A 7,498-nucleotide genomic window follows, 5' to 3' on the forward strand; every position below is an offset into this window, starting at 1 on the left:
GGAACACTGGGGAGGCCACAGTGCGTCTGTTAGCACAGTTCCCAGAGTGGCCGTCCAGCTGGGGCACAGACCTTCCTCTCTGGACTCGGCCGTTGCGGACCAGGCGCGGCTGGTTCCTACCTTTAGAACCAAGTTAGTCCCTGAGCAAGGCATCGTTGTTGGAATTACTTATTTCTGTGTCAAACGCAGGAAGCCTTTTTGCAGTGCCTGTCAGAGTCTCTTATTCCTGCCTCTTTCTGGTTTTGAAGCTCTCTGGTGACGTCCGCAGAAGACAGTCAGCTGATTACATTGAGCAGAATCAGACTCTCCCATGGAGTCTGTCCCGCTGGACTTTGCTTTTTGTCTTTTGAAGAATGTTCTAGGTGTGAGCTGACTGTGAAAGCACAGCATAGAAATCACGGGAGCTCAGAGTGGTGAAGTCCCCTGTGCTGTGCAGGTCACACAGCTCATGAGCAGTAGAACCAAACAGGATTTCGGTTTTCGTTTGGTCTGTCGAGAGCCGTTACCTGTGCCGTGGACGGGTCTGTCTGCGTAAAGACCAGCCTTTGCCGCAGAGCCTGGCTGGGCCGCGGCAGCAGCCGAGTGACACCAACTATTGGGCTTCTTGAAGCTTCTGCTGGTGTTTCTGTGTCATAAGATAGGTTTTTCGTTTGTTTTAATGTTTACGGAGGTGCTCGTCTTTTATGACGGCTCTTTTCTCTTGGATCCCCCCCCATGTGTCAGAGATCTGGGTCTTTTGTCCCACAGAGTTCCTCTGTCCAGTAGATACACAACGTAGAGCCACGTACGTAATATAAAATTTTCTGTCAGCCTCATTGTAAAGTAAAAAGAAACAAGTGAAATTATTTTATTTGTTTATCTTTTTGAGTCAGGGTCTTGCTCTGTTGCCTGAGCGGGAGGGCAGTGGCACAGTCACAGCTCACGGCAACCTCGAACTCGTGGGCTAAAGCGGTCCTCCCGCCTCGGCCTCTCGAGTACCCGGGACGACAGGCACCTGCGAGACACTGTGTCCAGCTGATTTTTTGTAGACACAGGGTCTGGCTGTGTTGCTCGGGCTTGTCTGGAACCCCCCTGGCTCAAGCAATCCTCCTGCCTTGGCTTCCCAAAGTGCTGGGATTATAGGCGAGAGCTGCTGCACCTGGCTAAAATTAGTATTAAGAATGTATTTTATGAAACCCGGTGTAGCCAAAATACTGTCATTTCTGCATGTAATCAATATGAAAAGTATTGGTCAGGCATAGGAGCTCCCGCCCGTAATCCCAGCACTTTAGGAGGCTGAGGCAGGAGGATTGCTTGAGGCCAGGAGTTCAGGACCAGCCTGAACAGGAACGAGACCCATCCTTACAAAAATGAAGAATTAGCCTGGGGTGGCGCACATCTGTAGTCCCAGCTTCTTGGGAGGCTGAGGCAGGAGGATGGCTTGAGCCCAGAGTTTGAGGTTGCAGTGAGCTGTGATGACATCACTGCTCTCCAGCCTGAACAACAGAGCAAGACCCTGTCTTTAAAAAAAAAAATTAATGGAAAACATTTTTCGTATTAAGCATCCCACACTGGGCTGGCTGAGCTTCAGGTGCACAGTAGCTCCGTGTGGCCCATGGCCTGGTCGTCACCTGCTTAGCTGTGAGGGTCTTCCTCGGACGGGTGTGGTGTTCCCACGCCTTCCTCGTCGTCTTGTGAGTTGGCAGTTGGATCTAGAGGCGTGGTCAAATTCAGGTTCGGTTTTATTGGGCTTTTTTCTTCTTATTTTGGGCCAGGGGCTGCCTCCCTGGCACGTGACCGTGCGTCGCTGCTGACTCTGCAACTCCACTGACTGTGAGCGTTGCACACGGTGACACGGCCGCCCCGGCTCTGTGCTGGGGAGCCCTCAGGCTGTCCCTGAGTCACGTGGGCAGACCTGGTCCTCTCTGGTGGCTCCTTCCTCTCAGTTCCTGGGTTTCCTGCCCCGGACCAGAGGGAGCTGGGAGCTCGTTGCTTCGGGGTTGATCCCGGTGTCCTTCTCAATGCCAGGATCTAAGAAGTGACACACAGTACAGCATGTCGGGAGTGAAGACCGGTGACTGCCACTGAACGGGAGCCAAAGCGCGGCGTCCGGCCAGCTCCGTGTGTCGGTGCTCGTGCCCCGCGCCCGGCCCCAAGGCGCTGGAGAAAGCACTCATTTGTTCATTCCCAGGGTACACTCAGCAGTTCAGGACGATTGTGACACAACCCACGACAGCGTCGTCACTGAGAACAGGAAAGCTTTCTGTTTATGGTTTGTAAAATTTTTTCTTTCTGTCCTCAGTGCACATGAAACTAGAACTGTAGAGTAAAATCACTGTGTTTGAATAAAAAGTCTCTCGTGTAGGAGTTGGAAGAACGGCCGTAGATTCTTTGATACGCCTCCCTTCGAAAGGTAGAGCCCAATTCCCTGCCCTTGAGTGTGGACTGGACATTATAACTCACTTTTTTTTGGACGTATTTAGTAGTTTCAGCCTATCCACCTCCAAGCTAGTCTTCCCAACTTACTGGAACTTACTGGGCTCACACGATCCTCCTGCCTCAGCCTCCCGAGTTAGCTGGGACTACAGGTGTGCACCACCATAGCTGCCTAATTTTTCTGTTTTTTTGTAGAGACAAAACCTTGCTCTTGCTCAGGCTGGTCTTGAACTCCTGACCTCAAACCATCCTCCTGCCTTGGCTTCCCAGAGTGCTGGGATTAGAGGCCTGAGCCCCTGCGCCCGGTTGACTTCTAAGGAATAGAATGAGCTGAGATGTTGCCATGGGACTTCCGATGCGAGGTCACAAAAGGCACTGGGCCCCCCCCCCCGCAGTCACTCTAGTGGGGAAGCCAGCTGCCACCTCACGAGTTCCTCAGCCCCAGGGACAGGGTCACATGTCCATGTGACAAGGAATTTGGGCCTCCTGCCAAAACCCAGCACCTATCTGCCAGGTATGTGAGTGGCCGCCTGGATGGCAGAGCCTCCGCCCCGGCTGGCCCTGACCGCAGACCCGAGCCAGGGCCACCAGAGAGCCACCCCCGTGTTTCTGGCCCAGCAGCTGTGCGGTGGCACCTGTCACTGGGAGCGGACGACTGGTGCTCTCTGTCTGCCACCGACTGGGTGCGCAGCCGAGTGTCGTCGTTCCTTTCCCTTTCGAATCTTCAGAGATTGGTTTTTTATATTTAATTTTTTTCAAATGATTTTTAAAAAAATTTCAAAATATTGAGGGGTACAAATATTTTTGTTACATGGATACCTTTTATAATGCTTAAGTCTGGGCTTTCAGCGTGCCCATCACTCCAGTAGTGTTCATTGTACCTAACGTTTAGTGTTTTGAATCACGTAAAATATGTATTCCAGAGCCAGCTACACAGAAGCATGTTTATGAAAAGAGGTCTACCGATCTCATTTTGTTCGTCTATGGGAAATAAAATTTTTCCATAGGAAATAAATTTTTTTTGTGCCACAAGTTCTTAACAGCTTTATTGATTTACAATTGGCATATAGTAAAATCCACTTTTAAATGTATAGTTTCAGATGCATAGTTCGATCTGGAAAGTGTGCGCAGTTGGGAAAGCACCACTGCAGTCCGTATGGAATGTTCCTGTCGGCCCCCGAAGTCTCCTTGTGCCTCTTTGTTTTAGAATAATTATAGACTCACAGGAAGTTGCAAAATAGCAGAGTCCCCGGTACCATTACCCAGGGCAGTGTCACCGCTGGGGTCATGACCTCGGCCGACATCCAAGTGTCCCCAGTCCTGTATCTGTCTCCACGGTCACGTGCGGGAGCGTGCCCCCCTCGCAGGACCCCCGCGCTGTCCTCCCACGGCCCTCCCTCCCCGCCTCACCCAGCTCTGTCCCAGGGACCCCCCACGGTGCTGGGTGCGTGGCTGGTTCCTCGTGGTCTGCGTGGGGCCCGTGCGAAGGACGTCGTTGGAAGCAGTCGAGTGGCTTTCCTGCCGTGTCCGTTGGGAATCAAAGCCTCGTGGACACTCGTGCACACGTCTGTGTGTGGACGCGAGATCTCACTGTCGGGGATGAACGTCCGCAGTGCGGTTGCCGGGTTGCATGGTGCGTGCATGTTTGGGTTTGTGAGACCCGCGCGTGGCTTTCCAGAGCTGCAGCACCACATGTGTTTCCACGGCGCCCTCCGGCTCCCACCAGTGTGTTCTACTTCCAGCTGCGCCCGTGGTGGTTCTCGTGGCATTTCCCTGGCGGCTGGTGGTGCTGGACGTCTTTCCGTGTGCCACCCGCCACCGCACCTGCCTTTGCACCGCGTCTGTGTTTCTTGTCCGTCTTCTCATTGGAGTATTTGCTGTTTATTGTTGCTTGTTCTGTCTTCTGCCCACACGTCTGTTTTCTGATTGTGATTTGCACATGTTTTTCCCTGTCTGCAGTTTGTCTTTTCACCCTTAAACTTGGTCTTTTGCAGAAGGGTTTTTGATTCCGTAGAGGTAACCTGTCAGTTGTTTCTCTCACAAATTATGCTTTGGTGTCGTGTCTGACAACTCTTGGGCTGGACCTAGGTCATAAAGATTTCCTCCTGCTTTTTCTGAAGTCTTTATAGGTTTTTCTGGTTTTGCTGCCTCTGAACCTGTTTGCGTTTGGACCAGTTATGAATATTGTGTCTTTGTCTGTGTCCGTGTGTTCATCATTAGTATGTGGAGATGTGGGTTTTTGTGTGTTGATCTTGTATTCTTCAGCCTTGCTGAACTCTATTATTTCTAGGAGTTTTTGGTAAATTCCTTGTGATTTTTCTAGATAGAGAATCATGTCACCTTCGGATGCAGACCGTTTTGCTTTATTTCTTCCTTTCTGACCTGTACGCCTTTGAGCTCTTTTTCTTTCCTTCTCTCCAACGCCTTCGCGGCGTCGGCAGCGGTGGTTACGGACGACCTCGACTTCTCAGGAGAAGGCGCTCGGCTTCTCACGCCGAGTGTGTCAGCAGGAGGCTCTTTGCAGACAGGCTGCCGTGAGGAGGGTGTTTCCCTACACTCGCTCCTGTGTCGCTGGGAATTTTTATTGAGTGTTGGGTGTTATCAGATGCTTTTTCTGCACCAGTTGTTACGATGATGTGATTTCCTTTCTTTAAGCTTGTCCAGCTGGGGGATCACGCTGGTCCACCTCCCTGCATGTTCCGTTGTTGGCTGACGTAGCGTAGGTGTCCTCTGCGTTTCGAAGCAGACTCCGTGCTGTGCCCACTTTTCTCTACTTGCTCTCGCGCTTGGTGACGTCGCAGAGATCACTCCCTAGTCACGTGTCTGTGGAAACGCTTTCGTTCTGCTCAGGCTGCATGGGCGGGGGTGGCGGCAGGTGCTGGGGTACCTGTGCTTCGTGCTGAGCGCTGGTCCTAGGCCGCCCTGTGGTGGGCTGCTCTGGGTGAGGCCCCGTTCCTTCTCCTGGTCACATGTTTGGGGCGGAGGGCGCCATGGACGGCTGGTTTGCAGGGTGGTGTGTGGGTAGCGCTGCAGGGGCTCCTCCTTCCTGCCGGGCGTCCTCGCTGCAGTGCGTGCGCACCCGCCGCTCTTCCGACCCTCTGCTGTTCACGCGCACGTGTTTATCACGACACTCGCCCGCCTCCATCCTGCTGCCAGTGTCCTGTGGCTGTTAGAGTGGCACAGTTGTGCCTCTGACGCAGACGGCTACGTTTCTTTTTCTTCTTTCCTCACGCTCAGTCTGTGTGGTGATTCCTTCTGCGTGCGACGAGCGTTTCTCCTCCTCCCCTCCGCAGTTGCTCTTCGCCTCCCCTCTGCGTGGAGCTGTGAGTTTCCCGCTCTGTTCTGCAGGGATGGTGTTGTGTGGGGTGCTTCGTGCACAGGTCAGGTTCATCCCAAGTGCTGAGAAGTCCCAAGCTGCTCCCTGCCGTCCGTGTCACCGGGTCCTCAGCAGGGCTACGCAGGGTGTGGGGCTGCCCTTCCTCTGGGCCGAGACCGCTGGGGGGCAGACAGCCCTGCGGCAGGGGCAGCGGCCGCCCACTTCTGCACTGTCCTCGCTGCGACGTCAACCCAGCGCCCAGAAGTCCACACAGTGAACACGCAGAACTCAGATATCAAAACGCAAAACCCTCTGTAACCTGCTCTTAGAAACCCTGAGAAACCTACCGTTTCACCTCCAGCCCGGATTCTGCGCCTCGCCCCAAGCCACCGCGAGCCAGACTCCTGGGACAAGTCCTGTCGCCTAAGCACGTGTCCCTAAGCATGTGTAGTGTTGGCAGAAATTTGTGTGAATATGGAATGTATCTTTTCTCCGTATCATCTGTGAGATCCAGTCACGTTATTGTGTGTTTGTTTTCTTTGCCGGGTAGTATTCCACGTTCACTCCACGCTGGCCTGACTGCCGTAGAACATTCCGTGCTGGGCATGTGCTTGGGTGTCTTTTGGATGCGTGCCCGGAATCTGACTGCGGGGTTGCAGGGTGTGTTTGTGGCCAGTTTATGTCGGTAGTGCCGGGTCCACATCGGTTTGCGCTGCCCTCAGGATGTGCCGACTTCCTCGCCCACCTCTTCGCCGACGCTTGGCGTCTTATTTTGGGTTTGGTGTGCGTTCGCTGGATTCCTGGTGAAGCTGAGAACGTTGATCTACGTCCTGACCTTCCGGATCTCCGCCTCGGCGAAGGGCCCTTGAAGGCTCGTGTCCTCGTTTCTGTTAGACGGCCTGTCTTGTCTTGTCGGTCGTAGGGGCTCTGTCGGTTCTGAACGAGAGCTTTTCATCAGTCGTGCGTGGGAAACTCTTCTCCTTTGTGGGAAGATGACTTGTAATGAACAAAACTTACTCTGAGCCAGAATTTGCAAACGTTTTCTTTACGGCTAGTGCTTTCATGTGTTGGCGAAAGGATTTTTCTTTACCTCGAGGTTGCGGACGTCCTCTGTGCGTCGTCGCTTGGCCTGCCGCCTGTGCCCTGGACACTTCGGTCTGGAGGTGTTTGCGTGTGCGAGGGAGGGGTCGGGCGTGCTCCTCTGCCGGCGCGTGCCGTGTGCAGTGCCACTCCTGCTGGGCCTCCGCCTCGGCGTGGTCGGCGCCCCGTGGCCAGAGCCGTCCACGCTGTCCCTGCTCTCCTGGCCCTTGGCCGTGCTCAGCACCTTATCAGGGCGATGCTGTTTTCAGTCATCGTTGCTTCCGCTTTTTCCTGGATTTTATTATTGTCGCTTTTATCAATGTTCATTTACATACTAATAATTTGACGTTTTGTTCTTTTAAGCCTGTTTGCAGTTTTTTTTTTTTTCTTTAAGAGGACTTTCCCTTTTTATTCTTATGCCAGTTTGCGCTTCTGTGCGTGGCCACCTGCACCTTCCGCCACTTCCCTCCTGGCGTGGCCTGCCCAGTGCTGGCAGCAGGTCTCCTGCAGGCTGCGCAGAAGGTCTCAGACTTCTGGGGCTGGAATCCTTATATACCCACAAGGGTCAGTGAGGACCCCACAGAGCTTTCGTTTTTGTGGAGTGTATCTATTAAATTACTGTGTTTAAAAGTATAACAGGTTCCCCAGCACTTTGGGAGGCCAAGGTAGGAGGATCACTTGCCAGAA

This window comes from Propithecus coquereli, unplaced genomic scaffold (genome assembly GCF_000956105.1).
Source record: "Propithecus coquereli isolate 6110/MARCELLA unplaced genomic scaffold, Pcoq_1.0 Scaffold531, whole genome shotgun sequence".
Lineage (NCBI taxonomy): Eukaryota > Metazoa > Chordata > Mammalia > Primates > Indriidae > Propithecus > Propithecus coquereli.